The sequence below is a fragment of the Arvicanthis niloticus genome, chromosome 12 (assembly GCF_011762505.2).
Source record: "Arvicanthis niloticus isolate mArvNil1 chromosome 12, mArvNil1.pat.X, whole genome shotgun sequence".
Classification (NCBI taxonomy): domain Eukaryota; kingdom Metazoa; phylum Chordata; class Mammalia; order Rodentia; family Muridae; genus Arvicanthis; species Arvicanthis niloticus.
In genome coordinates, this window is record NC_047669.1 from 49,389,256 (window position 1) to 49,407,650 (window position 18,395).

The 18,395-nt window shown below is 35.1% G+C and overlaps 1 protein-coding gene across 3 annotated transcripts in view; it reads left to right on the forward strand.

The window, feature by feature from the left end:
* Positions 1–18,395, forward strand: part of Vgll3 (vestigial like family member 3) — a 51,314-nt gene that overhangs the window by 26,265 nt on the left and 6,654 nt on the right. The window lies entirely within an intron of this gene.

An 18,395-nucleotide genomic window follows, 5' to 3' on the forward strand; every position in this document is an offset into this window, starting at 1 on the left:
AGTTTTGTCTTTCCATTATATATGTATGTCAACATATTAGTATATATGTATATTACACATAATTTTTTTTATGTTAACATATAACCCCTAACTAGAATTTCAAATTTCCCAAATTTATCTTTGTACTTGCTCCAAGAGATTGATAAACTAGACACTTTGTGGTTATCCATGCAGTCAGAGTACCAGTGGTGTTAGCAAGCAAGGCAGTAAACGGTGTTACAATGATTACTAGGGAAGGGAAGTTTCCCTATTGGATGTACAAAGGCTTCTCAGTGTAAGCTTAGTAATTAATAATAATTATGATTAATGACTAGTCTATGTTTGCACCCAACTGGAAAAACAAAGCACCCACACAGATTAAGATCAACTATTGGCATAATCATTGGAAGTCTCTGGTTAGACTAATCTCCACAATAAACTTTTTATTATCTTGAACTAAATGTACATGCAGCAGCAGGGAAAATTTGGACTCCAGAGAATCTTCCTATAATCATTTCTATCACACTTCAGAGTGCCTTGATTATAAAAAAGAATGACACTTGCTATAGGTGCTTCTGACAAGAATGACTGAAGGCACAGCATAGTGTGTTTATCTTGCAACAGGTTGTAAAAGAAGCGCCAGCACCTCTTGCATGGGCCAGTGATGAGAGAGTAGAAGATACTGAGTCTTAGTAATCATTTTCCAGTCTGAAATTCAGACATAATATCAAATGCCACATTGAAACCCCAACTGGAAGAGCATGACAAGCATCAGTTTTTACAGGAAACAGCCTTTGGGCCAGTTTTCAGATAATGTTTTAGGGGATCATATTTTTGGTATGAGAAAGATCCTCGAGCCAAGGGGTTAGCTTTCATATTTTAGCATTTACAAGTTCTTGGTTGTGGCTTGTCGCTGGGAAAAGGGACATGACACTGGATAAGATGTCTTTGTTCATTTGAAGCTAATTACCAGAGCGAACAGTTTCTGAGAGAATCTTGAGGTAATAATAGGAACAGATAGGTAACAATAGGAAACAGATGTTTCCATGTAAAATTCTAAAGCAAGGAGTGACTTTTACCAGGTCAGAACATTTTCCCAAATCTAGGTATCTGAGCTGACAAAATGTAGGTAATTATCATCTTTCATTAGATGAGAAGTAAACGAATTTAACTACTTCAAGAATAGTTTGATTAAAAATATATAGTAGCTTCACCTATAAGGGAAGGGACTTGGGATTGCTGTCACAATATTTTTTGTAATAGTTTTCTCCTGAAGCTAATATGCTTATAGAAGTGAGTCAAGGGTATTACCTCTGTATGTTAGTGGAGAGCCTGAGTTTGGAGTCAGAATGCTCATTTTTCTAACTCAGCTTGGTCCATAAAATAAAGCAGTATGGACATTGAACAAGGTGCTTTATCTTCTTCACCTATAAAATATGAAACAAGTCAGTTCTACAAAGGTGCAAACCCAGGTTGGTACTGTAATTTCTATTTAACTAAAACCAAACTTGGTTTTTAACTTTAAAAGTTATTGCTTAGTTATAATTCAGAAAAGCATATGCTCCATTTTAATAAATATGATTCAGTAGTTCTTAGTTATTTACCATCTTGTGTAATAATCTTTAACGCCTAATTCCAGAACACTCTAACCTCTCAGTAAGAAGCTGTTTACTTGTTAAAGTGTACTCCCTATTTACTCCCACTCTACATTCTTGATAACTATTTATTTACTTGAAGCCTCTACGAAGTTACCCTTTCTCTTCACTGAAGCCAAATAGAATCCTACATATGGCTTCTTTCACTTAACATGGGGGTATCAAGAGTCATCCAAATTATATGTGCATAGAATTCCTTTTTTTTAAGGAGTGGATCTTATTTTATTGAATGAAAGCATATTTTTAATTCCATATTCATTAGTTGAAGGAAATTTGATTTAATCTAATATTTGATTCAGTATGATTAAATGATAAATTAATAGTGTTAAATAAATTAAATTTAATGTGATAGCTATTACTGTAAGCTAGCATGTACAAATGTTTGTGACTATATTTTTAAATCTCTTGACAATATATCTTGTGATGTTGAGATAATCTCACTTAAAACTTTTATGTTGCTTAAAAACTAATTTACTATGATTGTAATAATTTTGTTTTAGAGTATATTTCAGAATTTAAATTAATGATCACATATCATAATAGAGTTCTGAGGTTGGTAGGTATAATTCTTCCCTAAGAATAAAATTAATTTCCTTATTTTTCCGAAGTGATGAACTCCCTCAAGGATGGTCATTTGTGTACGTAATTTAAAGTTTGCATTGTTAGAGTTGTGCACATTTATATGTCCCTAAAGTTTGTGTTGCTGTCACACTTGACTTACTCGTGACCTACTCTCCTTTCTGTGGAACAGGTTTTACATACGTACATGCTGATACAATCACAAGTGACCCGTATCTGCCCTCCTTGCAAAGATCCCAAAGACTGTTAGGAATCTTACATTGGCTTTTCCCCTTTCTATTGGTAGTTTAAAAAATGGGTTCTGCAAGTCCTGTGGGAACTGTACTCTCATAATGTAGGCTTGACTAAAAACAAGATCAATGGTCAAATGAGCTTTTCTGACAGAGTATTCTGTGACTCTCTTAGAGATCACCATTAATTTCAACAATTTGAAAGCTTTTATCTGTTCTTCAGTAAATATACATGGTAAGTTTTGTACAGGAGGAGAATTTTACATTTTGCTCTTTTAGGACCCTGCTGAGTTTTAAGCATACTTTTCTCAGAATATGCTTTGAAAAACTCACTTTCCTTAACTTTTTCCTCGTGTTATAAATGTCAAAATTGTTTTGATTTCCATGAAAAACTGTGAAGGTGTATAAGGTAAGAAGAGTAGTTAGGTTGAGGATAATATGTAATTGTTAACCATGAGAAGAAAGGAAGATGAACATCAAGCAAACTCAGAACTGAACTGGGTTTCTGCGTGCAAGGAGTTAAATGTGGGAATGTTTGGATTTGTACTCTCACACATACATATTAATGCTCAAAGTGATTGCAACTGTGTGCATTGTGTTATCAGACATACATAGGATCACACTAAGTATTTCTAATCTTCTCACCTTTTTCCCATATTGATTCTCATATTTCTGTGGAATCCATTCTAACTTATAGTTCTTATTCATAATTTACCTAGTTTAAGATGTATAATTTTGTAATCCACAGTCTTGATTTTTCTTCATTAGCAAAGCTAATGAGGCATTTTTATTGAAATATAAAGCTAACTTCGTTTGTAGCTTTCTTGTAGTTCACTACATTTGAACTTACCAAAAGTAAAAGGAGTTTTGCTTTGTGATGAAGCTTCTCTATAAACACAAGCTGTTCCTGGCTTCAGCTTGTGTTCCTCTGAAGATCCCCAGATTTATTTCTCTTACAAGACCTCATGTTATTTCTGCTACAAGTTTGTTATGATTTTGTTTTTTACTAAGATGAATGTCAAATGCCGTGTGTGTGTGTGTGTGTGTGTGTGTGTGTGAGAGAGAGAGAGAGAGAGAGAGAGAGAGAGAGAGAGAGAGAGAACGAACAAGTGACCTAACATTAAAATTCAAAAGAAAATAAAACAACATTCTGTACCACATCATATGTTCATAAAATCTGATATGTATGAAAAGTAATAAAAACATGTTGATGTTATTCTGACTTCTTAAGAAATACATCTAAAGACAAACATAAATTTATATAAGCTGCCACTAAACATTTGGATTCAGTAAGAGACTCTTTACATGAGCCTTCTCTAAACTATAATGATTGCTAAAATTTGCTTCATTTCTTACTAACCAAGATATTATGGATTTCATATCAAGATTGTACATCACAAGATATTAAGGTGTTGCCTGGTAGAGAAGCAAAATCATTCTAAATGTTGGAGACACAGATTATTTGTGAAATGAAGGCTTTGAAGTTTCAAAAAACACAGAAAACTATATTTCTATTCCTCCATTAAGATATTGAGGCATAAACTGTATGATTTCTAAAGAAACTTTCTGGGGGTCAGAGTGATGGGTCCTTTGGGTAAAGGAAATTTGCCCAATGACTAACATCACAGAAGGACTGACCCCAGTCCCCAAAGTCCATTGGCCTCATGTCATGCTTTTTCTGCTGTTCTCTTTTAGTCTCCAGGGGCACTGTATTCACATGTACTAACCCACATACAATCATACATGTACATACACTAAAAAATAAACCTGGATGTCTTTAATCCCAGCACCCAGGAAGCAAAGCTGGTGGATATCTGAGTTTGAAACTAGCTTCATCTATACAGTGACTATCAGGTCATCCAGGGCTACAAAATGAACCCCATTGCAAAACAATTTTTTTTTTTAAAGAAAACCTGGAAATAATTTCTTTGAGTGCATAAGTTTACATATAGGTAGAGAATACTGGGTACCATTGGAAAATAGTAAACAAATGTTTTTGATTATTTCTCTTCAGAGGGACTAAAGCTGATAATGTTTTTTTTTTTTTTTTTAAACATTGAACATAGGTTCAGGTTCAATGTCTAGCATCATCTTAGTCCTCCATTCCTGCTGAATTGTCACTTAGTCTATAGTGTTCCTTTTGAATAGACTAAACTATGTCCCTGATTAAGGTTATGATAGTCAGTACTAAAGGGTTGCTTTGCCATGACATGAATTGTTAAAGCATATCTTTGTTTTTATAAAAGACAGAGAATAGAAAGCTAGGATGTAAACAGTTTATAAGAACGAATGAGAAAACTTCCATCTACTGAAGAAATGGGGGGAATCAGGTTGTAGTTTTCTGATTCCAATCCATACTGTAAATTTTACATCTGTAGATTACATCCTGAAATCTATGCTTACTTGGTGGCAATTGGTAGTCATCTGCTGAAAACCCAGGCTACAAAGATTGGATAAATGTCTCTGAAATGACCTATTAATTTCACCTAGCCACATTAAAATATTATTAACTCTAGTCTAAATGTAAATTAGCTGTAATTTATATCTAATAACTTTAAAAAAAATTCCCATTTATAAAAATTGGCTAAAGAAAGCCAAGCATTTCTCATCCAAGACCCGTGAGTATCTGTTGATAGTGCAGTGTTTTATTCAAGGCCTCACAGTTAAGAAGGGATGTTGCAAGTTTGGAGAGGAATTGTCAAGGAGACACAAGAGTCATCCTTATATCTCAATTAAAACACAGAGGCACCATGATAATTTTACCTTAGACCATAGAAAACACCAAAGAGACAAGTAATATAGATGCTTCCTTTAAAACATTCACTCTTCTTCCTCTCTTCCCAAGAAACATATTAACCAGTTGAATTCTGAATGATTAGGAACACACTGATACTTTTATTAATAGTAATGGTAATTTTTACAAATGATTAGCAGGAAATTATGAGATTTTCTTCTGTTTTATCAAAAAAAATTAGTATTTATAAATGTTTCCTCTCAGCATAGAGAATAAGTAAACCAAATTTTGATATAGAAATCAACCTGAACTATATGGTTTCTAATGACTTTAATAACATTTACTAATATTTACTATTTATAGTATTGGATATTTACATTGTTGGTGTTATTTCAATTAAGGTAGCTAAAATGTCACAAATATGCATGTAGATTTTCTAATTACAATGGGCAGAAAGCTTTCAAATACAGCACAGTGAATGCTGTGTCTGGACTCTTATTTTGAAATTTATTTTTATTTAGTAACAGTAAGAAGATTAGTGATCATCAACTCATCATATCCCATTTCTACAAAGCTGTTTTCTTCCTTTTTGGCATATGCTGTAACCTTATTTTTCACTGAAGAGGGGGAAATCATTACATATATGTTTAAAAGGATATTTACACCCTCTTGAGTGATATGGTTGTGTTACGCACAAATCCAGTGTCACAATTTTATGACCAGAAGGCCAATGGCAACCATCTTTGATGTATGTGAAATATTAGGATGCATGCTAAATACAGCCAAATAATGAAGTCTGCATGAAAACACACAGGATGGAGAACCAGAGAGAACACATGCAAACATAGTACAGCCCTGTAGGCTTCACAAACCCAATCTGGAATTCTGTAAACCCTTAATGAAGCTTCTACCTATCTCATAGGAGTAAACACTACATTCATACTCTTTCCTGGACTTCCCTTTCCAGAAGAATCTCACAAAGTCACATGTTCCAATTGCAGAATTCACTTTAGACTTTCTTCCTCTTATATCACATGTGATTGGGAATCTTCGGGAAGAACTTTGATCATTAGAGAAAAACAATTTGCATACAATATGGGTAATCATGCATTTGTAACTTTGAAGCCTTGCAAAAGCCAACTTGATTAAGGGAAAGTTCTGTTCTTCAAAGATATAGCTGTTAGAAAAGTAAAGAATTGTAGTCTTTTAGAAAGCTATCCTGGAAAGTAAATTAGCATTAGTACTTTAACTTTGTCTCAGAATCCTTTACTTCATGACTTTGCCATTCATAGAAAAAAATGAAAGGCACACAAAATATTAAAATAATATTTTGATAATGTTTAAAATAAGTAAAAGTGATATTCAAAAACTGCCATCAAGCAGGACCTATTAGTAAGTTAGGTTTGATGTGTTATGCCCCTGTGAAAAATATGCAGAAAATGATGTATACATCCTTAAAAAACAAAAGTTGACTATGACTTATATATATATATCTTGGTATGGTGTATACAAGTATATAAAGAAATACAAGTATATAAGAAAACCGGGAAGCTACAAGTAATAAAGTCTCTATTATGAAATTAGTAATAAGAAAAAATAAAGGTTTAGAAAAAGAAAGTTTATATACATATATGTATATTTATACACACACACACTCACATATATATGGATGTAAGAGAAAAGGACAAAAATTATGTACACACACATAGTATGTATATATACACACATACACTTATGTGTATATATTGATGATACGAAGAATTGAAACACAATCCTTTAACAACTTCTACCTAGAAGCAAAGAAAGTAAGTAAGGGGAAATAAAAAAGATTGGTTTTATTAGTAAACCTCTTCCCTAATCACTTGGGGCCCATAAAAGGTACACTTCAACATGAGGATCATTTTAAACTTCAAATGAGATGTAGGATATGAGTCTAGAGTAAAATTTAAATGGAACAGACTACAATCAATTCCAAGACTCCTCTTACCACTTCATTGCATTGATCTATGCGAGTCCTACCTGTAACCCCTGACTTCTTCATTTTTCCAACCTGACTGAACTACGGAAGTCAATGACTCATGGAATACGCCTGTTTTTCCAGATAGTCATTGTGATATGAAATGAACTCTGCCATGACCTGTAATAAAGATAGAACACATAAAGCTGAAAAATTCACACTGAATGTGTGAAGCATCTCGAGAAGCTGATGCAAGTTTGGAATACCTCTATCTCATTGTGACTATCTAACTAAATCTATTTCTATTCCAGAAGATTAGCTGTGATTTTTGTTAGCCAGTTACCCTGAGTGGTATTTAGAAATGACACACACACACACACACACACACACACTTATATTTATATTTGTTTATGTTTATATTTGTTTATGTTTATTTATATATTTACATATTTGTATATATGTATATTATTTATATATTCATATTAATATTCATATCCATATCCATATTTGTATTTATATTTATATATGGGGAGTTGTTAGGAAAAAAATGAAAATGGTGAGACAAAGAAAGAGAAAAAGAAACAAGAATTTGTGAGGTTAGGAACAGATACATCCTAGGAAATGTTTAGGATATAGCTTTCTTTTTCTAAGTTATTCTACAGGTCCAACGTGAAGAAATGAGCCCACTGTTCTCATTGCTATGTGCTTACATACAATGGAGATAGCCATAGGACTCAAGTAAATTTTATATGGCAAGAAAGTTAGGCTATGAATTAGTCTCAAAATCACTGCACTGGTTAACACTGTTCTTTGAAAATGTTTTTGTGTTTGCTTAACATTAACTTTGTTCCAACTGAATTTTAAAATCTTTAGGATTGCTGTCCAAGTTAAGTAGCACCACCTCCTTCTGAAAACATTTTCTCAAAATTGTTCACCACCATCTTTTCACATTTATTTATTTATTTATTTATTTATTTAACTTATTTGTCTTAAAAACAAACCCTTCTTGTTTAAATAATTATATCCAAGAGTACAATGTGATATTCCCACAGGCAAATGGCTTGTACCAATCGAACAGGAAATTAGTGTTTCAAGTCTGTATGTTTAGAAACTCTTACAAATGTTTTGTAAGATCTTCTTTTCCACTGGCTATGGCTGGGAGTTTGAGATGTTTTCAAATCATGATTTCCCTCAAAGAATCAGATGTGCTTTGGTGACAGAAATTGTGTAGGTTAGAAACAAAACCAACCAACCAACCAAACAAACAAAAATGCAAACAGATAATCATTGCATGAATTTCAGTGGAGAACAACCCACCAACTGAAGCGTATGTTTTGTGAGTCAGGGTTTTTGTCTATCAGCAAATAATTTTCCACTGTCGCTCTGCTGTGGCTCGTAGCTCACGCAGGAAAACATCTAAAGGGATGGCTCAAATGGAGAAATCTGTTTCACAATCCATTCTCAGCCAATTTTGCATCAGCTTTCAAGTAGGCTACAAACATTATGGAAAGGCATTCTCTGTGGCCTGAGGAATTTACAGCTATCTTTATTTCTTTTCAGCTATTTATCAACAATATAAGGTTTCACGAACAGTTGTCTGCAGCCAATATGTTCTGAATTCTTTGGTGAAAAGATGACACACCAAAAAAATCTTGCAAAGGACTGATGAGAGGCAAAATGTGCCATTTTTTTTTCTTGTGGAAACAACCTGATATATGGGCGATTTGAGTTCATTCTTTGAAACCACAAGCATGTGTTCTAAAACTTAATTCCTGCTGGCTTTGCTTGTGCTTGTATTGAGTGGCCCTAGCATCTTCAGTATCACTGAAGTCCTGTTTCTATTTGCTGAGATTGAATAGACTCTTCTGGACCATGTCAGAAAGCAAGTGTGCATCCAGATCAAAAGAAGGTAGAAAATCCTGCTGATGTCACTACAGGAATTGACACACATGTAGTTCATCCCATTGCAAAGTCTCTTCTAATACATTTTGGTTCAATAGAGAGATTGATGACTTAGCCCAAATTCATATTAAAGTATGCTTGTATTTCAGCAGTTCCAAAGTTATTTTTAAAATTTGGAATTTTTAAAAATAGTTTATACTCTCAGATACCAAGCTTTCTCTTTTGGAGCAGTAGGGGCCTCAAGCAAGGCTCTCAAATTATCTCTTCTTGTAGTTGGATTATCTATTTTCTGAATCGTAAAGCTGTCATGGTAAAACCTAGAAATCTCTTTAAAGATGCATATTTGGCTGCATGTGCATGTGCTATCCAACAGATGTCTGGATAGCTAGAATCTCTTGAGAGCATTATAACGTGTGGTTTTAGTTATAATAAATGATCCAAACTTTTTTGCTCCCTTTGGTCTTGCTTTTCTCAGTTCTAGGAAAAAGTCTGTAGTTTGTAGAGAATTTACAGAACAATATTTCATTTCATTCTTTATTCTTTTATTAATTTTATCCCTATGTTTAAGATGACTTTATATCTGCTTTTGCAATGAGTTTGCTTGATTGGTGAGCAGTGTCTACATTCTGTATCATGATCCCAAGATCTTATCACCCGAGAGGTGACCAATCCCATTGATGATCATGCTTAGAACTCAATATATGGGCATTATGATCAAAAGGAAACTACCAGTCACTGTGATGTATAATTTGTCATAATTTGTATAAATGTTCAGTTGTATACTGATGGTCTCACATGTGTGATGCTTTAAGTACCTACCTGATGGATATCTGTCCAGCTGGACACTGGAGAAGATGCTAAAGGCAAAAGCTAGAGGGCCCTGCACAGCAGTTTGTGGTTTTGAAGACAGGAAGGGTTTAAGATTGACTACTGTGGCTTGTTGTCTCAATGGCAGACACCTGGCAGTAAACAGCTTGTCACCCACAGTGTTTGCCTCAGGTATGCAGGTGTTGCCCTTCTTACGTTAACACAGTAAATTATGGTCTAAAATTCAGGTTTGGTGGGTTTTACATTTCTACTCTTCTTGAATCTGAACTTTAAGACACCCTGAGAAGTTCGGGCAGTTTTCACCTTATTGTTCTTGATAGTACTGTTTTTGTGGATATTTGAAGGCAATTCTAAATGTGCCTCTAGAACAAGTCTCTGTAAGAACAAAAAAAAGTCTTCCTTTACTTCCTGAGTGAGATATCATCCATTATTAATGTGCAAGAGTTGTAATCAGGAGATGCCGACTGTTACTGAAATGTCATAAGGAATAAATTTAACTCTATATTTGGTTTTAGAAGAAGGCATTTTATTATTAACAACTTTAAAACATTGTTAGTCATTTATGTATAAGTATGAAGTCAAATCATCAAATAGTCAAAAATCCTTATAACATGTAAGAAAACATACTCATGTCTAATGCACAAAAGTTGCAGAGAAATCAAGAACTTTAAGTATTGAACTTGATCAATGATGAAGCACAAAATTCGATCAAAGATAAAATAAAGAGAAAGTCATAATCATATGGTGCCCATATTCATTAATAGTAAAACAATGGAAATCAATTAGACATGTTAAATCTATAATGACCAAAATAAAAATTTTTATTTTTATTAAAATATTTTATTATTATGTTTATTTTTTACAGTCCAGTCTTTAACCGACTCCAAGTCCACCCTCTCACAGTTCCTCCTCCCCCCATCTCCAAGACGATGTTTTCCCCTCCCCCCTCTATGCCTCCCCACTTCCTGGGTCTCTCCAGGGTCAGTCCTTCTCCCACTGAGGCTAGACCAGGAAGTTCTCTGCTATATATGTTTGGGAGGCCATGGATCAGCTCCTATATGCTTCCTGGTTGGTGTCTCAGTGTCTGAGAGATCTCAGGGGTACAGGTTAGTTGAAACTGCTAGTCTTCCTATGGGGTCACCCTTCTCTTCAGCTTCTTCCAGCCTTTCCCTAATTCAACCACCTGGGACCCAACTTCAGTTCAATGATTGGTTGTAAGTATCTGCATCTGTCTCAGTCATCTGCTTGTTGGGCCTCTTAGAGGACAACCATACTAGGCTCCTGTCTATAATCAGACCATAGCATCAGTAATAGTGTCAGGCCTTGGATCCTTCCCTTGGAATGCATCCCAAGTTAGGCTGGTTACTGGGTCGTCTTTCCCTCGGTGTCTTCTCCATTTTTGTCCACGTGGTTCTTTTAGACAGGAACAATTTTAGGTCAGAGTTTTTGACTGTCGGATGGCAACCTCATTCCTCACTTGATGCCCTGTCTTCCTGCTGGAGGTGGGCTCTATAAGTCTCCTCTCCCTACCGTCAGACATTTCATCTAAGGTCCCTCCCTTTGAGTCCTGAGAGTTTTTCACCTCCCAAGTCTCTGGTACATCCTAGAGGGTCCCCCCACCTCCTATCTCCCGAGGTTGTCTGTTTCCATTCTTTCTGCTGGCCTTCAAGGGCTTTAGTCCTGTTTTCCCCAATACCTGATCATGCTCCCCCTTCCTCTCCATGTCCCATCTCCCACCCAGATCCCTCCTTCCCTCTGCCTCCTATGGTTGTTATCTTCTCCCTCTCAAGTGGGACTGAAGCATCTGCTTGCCTTTTTGAGTTCTGTGGATTGTACCCTAGATATTCTGTACTTTTTGATTAATATCAACTTATAAGTTAGTACATACCATGTATGTCCTTTTGTGTCTGAGTTACTTTACTCAGGATGATATTTTCTAGTTTCATCCATTTGCCTGCAAAACTCATGATGTCTTCGTTCTTAATAGCTAAATAGTATTCCATTGTGTAAATGAACCATAGTTTCTTTGTTCATTCTTCCACTGTGGGACTTCTGAATTGTTTCCAGCTTCTGGCTATCACAGATAAGGTTGCTATTAAGCACCTTTTACTGCAGTATGGTGGGGAATCTTTTGGGTGTATGCCCCAGAGTTGTATATCTGAGTCTTCACATAGATCTGTTTCCAATTTTCTGAGGAACCTCCAGATTGATTTCTAGAGTGGTTGAGCCAGTTTGCAATTCCACCAGCAATGGAGGAGTGTTCCTTTCTCCATATGTGCTGTCACCTAAAATTTTGATTTTAGCTATTGTGATTGATGTAAGGTGGAATCTCAGGGTAGTTTTGATTTGATTTCTCTAATCACTAAGGACTTTTAATATTTCTTTAAGTGCTTCTTGCCTTTTCAAGATTCCTCTGTTGTGAATTCTCTGTTTAGCTCTATCCCCCATTTTTATTTTTTTTTAATTTGGAGATTAGCATCTTGAGTTCTTTACATATTTTGGATATTAGCTCTGTATCATGTATGAGGTTGGTGAAGATTTTTTTCCCAATCTATTGGTTACCAATATGTCCTATTGACTATGTCCTTTGCCTTACAGAAGCTTTTCAGTTTCATGAGGTCCCATTGATCAATTCTTAATTTTATATTTAAAAAAAAAATGAGTGTCACAGTCATTGTGAGCACATTTTGGCATCATAGTTAAATATGTAACTGTAACTGACTATATATGTGCCTTCAGCAATAATATAAATATGTTTCCAAAACAAGTTTTATGTATATGTTTATGCATATGTATGTGCATATGCATGTGTATGTCCATATGTATGCACACTATGTACATCTGTTGAGTATTGTCATACTGTAGAATAATTGCAATGAAGTCTCCCAAAAGAATAAAGATATGTATGTAGTTTCCTAAGATATTTCTGCTCTTGCACTCGTCTGCCCCACAGTATAAACAGTGGTGATTGTTCACAGATCTAAACTGTACTTTAAATTGAGAACACCAGTGGAAAAGAATCTTACTTAGAGCTTTTAAGCTCTCCAAATAGTAGTGATAATGATTTTAAAATAAAAATTCTCTGATGTTTTGAGATTAAAATAATTTGTTTTAGAAGTTATAAAAGAAGTATGGTGATTACACATGATCTGTTCTGATACTCATTATCTTACTGTTAATGGGTAGCTACTGGGTAGGCAAATGGGTAGCTATTGCTTCTAGTCTTCATCCGTCCTCTAAGTTAATAGTATGGTGTTATGTTCACATGGATCATATTTTAAAAGCCCCAACTTGTATTTAACCTGATTTTGCAAGCCTCCGGCAAACAGATGCAATTGTATTATCATTTGCAGTGTTAATTTTATGAAGGCATAGAAATGCGTATGACTGTCTCTTGAACATTTGTGTGGTCATCTGTTATTCTGTCAGGTGGGAGAAGGTTGGATATTTGCCACAACAGAATGCTGTATGTATTTAAGTTGGAAACAAGTACTATTTGCATTTATTATAGCAGAGTATTTATTTTCATTTACAAGAATAACTTGCCAGTTTGTTAATCTAATAGCAAGTTTTCCTATGTAAATGACTTGCATTCAAACTCTTAATATCTGTGAAATGAACAGTTTATACTTATTAAGTACTTTATTTTCTTTAAAGACAAAATATATTTTACCCACACTGGGGATTTATATCTTATTTCTCTCTTTTCACCAGTATGCCTCTCATTGTACAGTTACTTCTTTTATCTCTAGAAATGAAAAAAAAAACAGATGAATATTTGATTTAAAGAAGTGTGGCCAATGTCATTTTTCAAATCATCATGCTCCCTTAGAAGTGAAACATGTTAATGTAGTGTGTTATGACTGGTAATTAGCGTCTTCCCAAAATCCAGCTCTGCAACAGTACACAAATTTCACTTCGGTTTATTACTTTATGACTTCTCCCTAACATAGAATAATGATACCTTAGTCTTGCTGTCCTTTTAAATATCTGACGCTTTTATATGTTGTATTTTGATCATATCCATTTTCTTCCTCCATCTCTTTCAAGATCCACACCTCATTTAGAACTCATCCAACTTTGTGTTCTCATTTTAAAACATCCTATCAAGTTCTGTTAATGCTACATTTATACTCTAAGGTGTATTGATGTACTCTTAGACCTATCAGGAGATACATCTTTAAAAAAACATACTCTCTTCAGACAGCTATGGATCACCAGTAGCTGCTCGGCTGGGTGAAATTTTTTGCCCACTTCCACCCTCCATGCTGCAAAGTCTAGCTAATCTTTGGCTAATCTAGTGATACTGTCATTGCTCCAACTGTAAAACAAAAATCCCATTTATAGTCAAAATTTATTTTCAAGTGATGTCTTCATCCTCTCCATGGCACTTAATACTCGGTTCTATAAAGTTATGCAAACATATAATTTCTAGGTTGCAGTCGGCCTTTTGGTGTCATTCGTTCATGTCATATCATTCCTATACCACCCCTGCTTTCAAGGCTTCCCCTCCCACACCTTATGCATTCTCTATATATGCATCATTATTTACTAAACTTGGCAGCAAGCTGACCATTTCATAGTGATCCCAAGATGCCCATCTCAAGCTGCCCATACCATCTTTTCCACGGCAGGGAACAAGAGCTCTAGCAGATTCAACAGGATCCTCTCTGAGCCAACCCCTGTGTTTTTCCTGGCAGTTTTTTGGACCTTCATGATGTTTTCACAAAATGCCTTGGCATTGAAGGAAGTTAGGGAGGGGGAAGGCATTAGACTTTTCATGCTTACATACATGCCCTTGCTAATCAGTTGCTTCTATCCATAATCTTAGCCTAACACCAAACTTTGAAATTGTTGCCTCTTGAAATTTAGAGCATGATTTTTCTCATGTGTGGGAAAGTTGCTCCCAGTAACATCTTTGTAAGCTTCTGTCAGCCCTGTGGTCTCGATGTTGGTATCCTCCTGAAAGTTTGTGTTGAAATTCTAACTCTTAAGGTGTTGGTTTTAGTGAGGCCTTTGGAGGGTGGATAAATGACAGGGGCTGAGTCCTTAGAAATGTGAATTTATTCTTTTCTAAAGGGCCTGAGAACACACACACACACACACACACACACACACACACACACACACACACCCACCTACCTTTCTGTTTTATGAAACAGTGAGAAGGAACCCCTATGAACCAGAAAGCAAGCTTTCGGCCAACACCAAATCTTCTGTTGTCTTGATCTTAGATCTGAGCCTCTCCGATGGCGCTGAAGGAATCTGTGCTGTTAATCAGCTGCCCAGTTTGCAGCATTTGTTTTAACATCCTGAACAGACTGACTGCCAGACTCATAGATTTTTTTGAAATGAAAGCAAACTGTGATCCTCTTACATGACCAGATTTCTCTCACATTCCTAATTATTTCAAGTTTGTTTGCTTGGGTATGGATATTGTTTCTTCTTTTCTGTAGTGATCAGGTGGTGTTGGTGTTGGAACTGAAGTGAGGAAGTGTGCCTCTGAGCCTTTAGTTTCTTTCAGGCTCTAAGTACACCTCAATTCAAACTCTGAAGATAATACTATAATAACTTTGTTTCCTGGTTTACTGCTGATTTACAATAAACAAGAAGAAAATAATAAAGATAGAACATAAAATACAGCAAAAGCCTTGAGTCAAATATTCTCCATTTTAAGAAAGGTCATGTAGGGAAGTGTGTGGTTCTAAAACAATTATATTACACCAATGCAATGGTCTAAAGCATTGCCAGTCTTTATTATATCTTAGAAATAATTAGTTATATTTCAGAAATAAATTTCAAGTTAACGTAGTTGTTAAAAAGTTATCGAGTGACTCAACTTGTTAGTCTTGATATCAGCACTGATTTGTATGTTTTGTGAACTAATTTTATGAGAGGCTGTTTATATGGGGATTAGTCAAGTGTGGCTAGTGTCCTCCTGCCATAACTTTCAAACAACACAGGTCACATAAAGTGTGCATATATGTGATCATTAGGACTACTGTCTCTGCTATCAGAACTCCTGTTTATAATGCTGCTTCTGCCATCATTTCCCCTAATTTCTGCCCTCTTGTTGAGTAATCCATATTATTTGGAGCATGGTTGAGAAGATTAAGTGAATGATTCCATGTAAAGTTCCCAGCACTTTCTGTAAATGCAAAGCATGGTATATACAAATATACAAATGTTAAGAATGTTAGCTAGCCTTGTCCTCTTTCTTTACTTTTTCTTTCTAGTAAAATATCTTATGGACTGAAAAATAAAACCAACATGGACTTACTTACATCGCAAATCTGGTGATTTCTGTCAGCTGGTGGAAATCGCAGAGTGTTTTAGGCCCTCATTTCATATAGATTTGATTGACACTGAAGGAGGAAAGAAGTTTCACTAGGAACAATGCTTATGGCAGAGAATAGTCTCTTCTCACAAGGAGTTTTTGAAAAATTGCCATGTATGTAGACCATGCAAGGATCATGATGAACACTTTTGTCTTCTTTCATTTTGTTGGGGTAAAAAAAAAAAAAAAAAAGCTAAGTAGCTGGCTCTTAAGTATCCCAAACCACTATCAGCAATTTTCTTCACTAGAAATGTAGCAGCCTTGTTTTCATGAGACAACATAATAGTAAGGTCTATTATCATTCTTTTTTTTAAATTAGTTATATTTATTTTGAAATTTACAAAAAGTGATGCTGAGAATTAAAGCAAAACTATGATTTATGTCTTCCACTGAAAAGAAGCAAAGCAATCAATATCCAATAGTTATTCAATACCTGAAAGATTATAGATGAATTGTCAACTGGCTTGGATTTGTTAAACTCTACTCTTGAGTGACACAGAGCCATGGAACTGAACATTGAAGCGATGCATTTATAATGAGTGAATGATTTCTGCTATTCTGGTTGAAAAGTTGAGGTCCATCTTAAATAATTCCATACTTGGCTACAGCAAACATTTACATGATCTGAGGGAGTCATATATCTTTGCACATCAAACTAAGGATTGCCTTTATTTAAAAAAAAAATCCAAACCACTCGATGATTGCAGCAGTATTCATGACTTGCAGTGTTGACAATCTATAGATTGATGTAGTCTTCAGCTCTGGAAATACTGAGTCATCTAGAAGATGAGAAATATTAATAATGAAAAAAATATTTATGTAGTCAGCAAATTGTCAGTAAACGTGGCTTAGATTATACAAGTCACCCCACAGAGACCATGTCAGGTTGCAAATTATTCAACCCTCAAAATTATCTGAAAATAAGTAAAGCAAACTTGAGTGTTCTGATACATCCCCAACCCTTTTTATTTATCTTCCTTTCCTGTCTCCTCTTTTATCCTCCTCCCCTCTGAAACTGGAGTAAAAGTTCTATACCAGGTGAAATAGCTAAACCATTCTTTTGACACTCAGGACCTATTGCCTGTAGTCAATACTTTCATGTTTTATGCTGTGCAGATTATGCCTACAGTTTTGATGTGGTTTTTTAAAACATTTTTATTTATTCTCTCTCTCTCTCTCTCTCTCTCTCTCTCTCTCTCTCTCTCTCTCTCTCTCTCTCTCTCTGTCTCTCTCTCTCTCTCTCATACACACACACACACACACTTTTTTTTTTAACATTGGCTCTTAGTTTCACTTCCCTCCTCTTCTCCTAATTCTCTCCTATCTCTTCCATATCTATTCCTCCTTCATTTCTCTTCAGAAAAAGCAGACCATCCAGAGGTATCAACCAAACAAGACATATCAAGTTGCAGTAAGACTATGCACATACCCTCAAATTAAGGTCAGAAGAGGCTACTCAGTAACAGGGAATGGATTCCAAAAGCACCCAAAAGAGTCAAAGTTAGGGGTCTCACAAAAAGACCAAGCTACATAATCACATATTTGCAGAGAGCCTAGGTCAGACCCAGGTAAGATCACTGATTGTTGGCTCAGTGTCTGCGAGTCCCTGTGCACCCAGGTTAGTTGATTTGGTGGGTTTTCTTGTGGTGTCCTTGACCCATCTCGCTCCTACAATCTGATGTGCTTTTTATGTTCCTTTATTTATTCTGTCTTGCTATATTGCTGTCATTGAATGTTGTTTTAATATGTGCTTCCAATGACAATACTTATAATGATGCCTTTAATTATTAAAAAAATTATTTGATAAGCAGAGAAACAAAATGCTATTATAGTAACAGTCAAAATATAAACTATTTTGGATCATTTTGTTTTGTTTTTATGTGTCTTATATCTACTATTAATCCCAGAATGATAACACTTTTAAACAAAGGGTCAAAAGAATAGTGTAAGATCCTGTCAACAACATGACAATTGTTATGTCTTTCTGCCCACATTTTGGAGGTCTCATTTCATGTTTTGAGTTTTGATTCTGAATGATGTAAGAATTTATTTAAAGGGCTCACTCTTACAAATTACATGCCTCAAATAGAAAAATAAAGGTAACTAATAAAGGTAACTAAAAGATGCAATAGCCATGAAAACAAATTGATTGCAACAATGATTTCAATATATATGTACATCAAAATATTTTAAT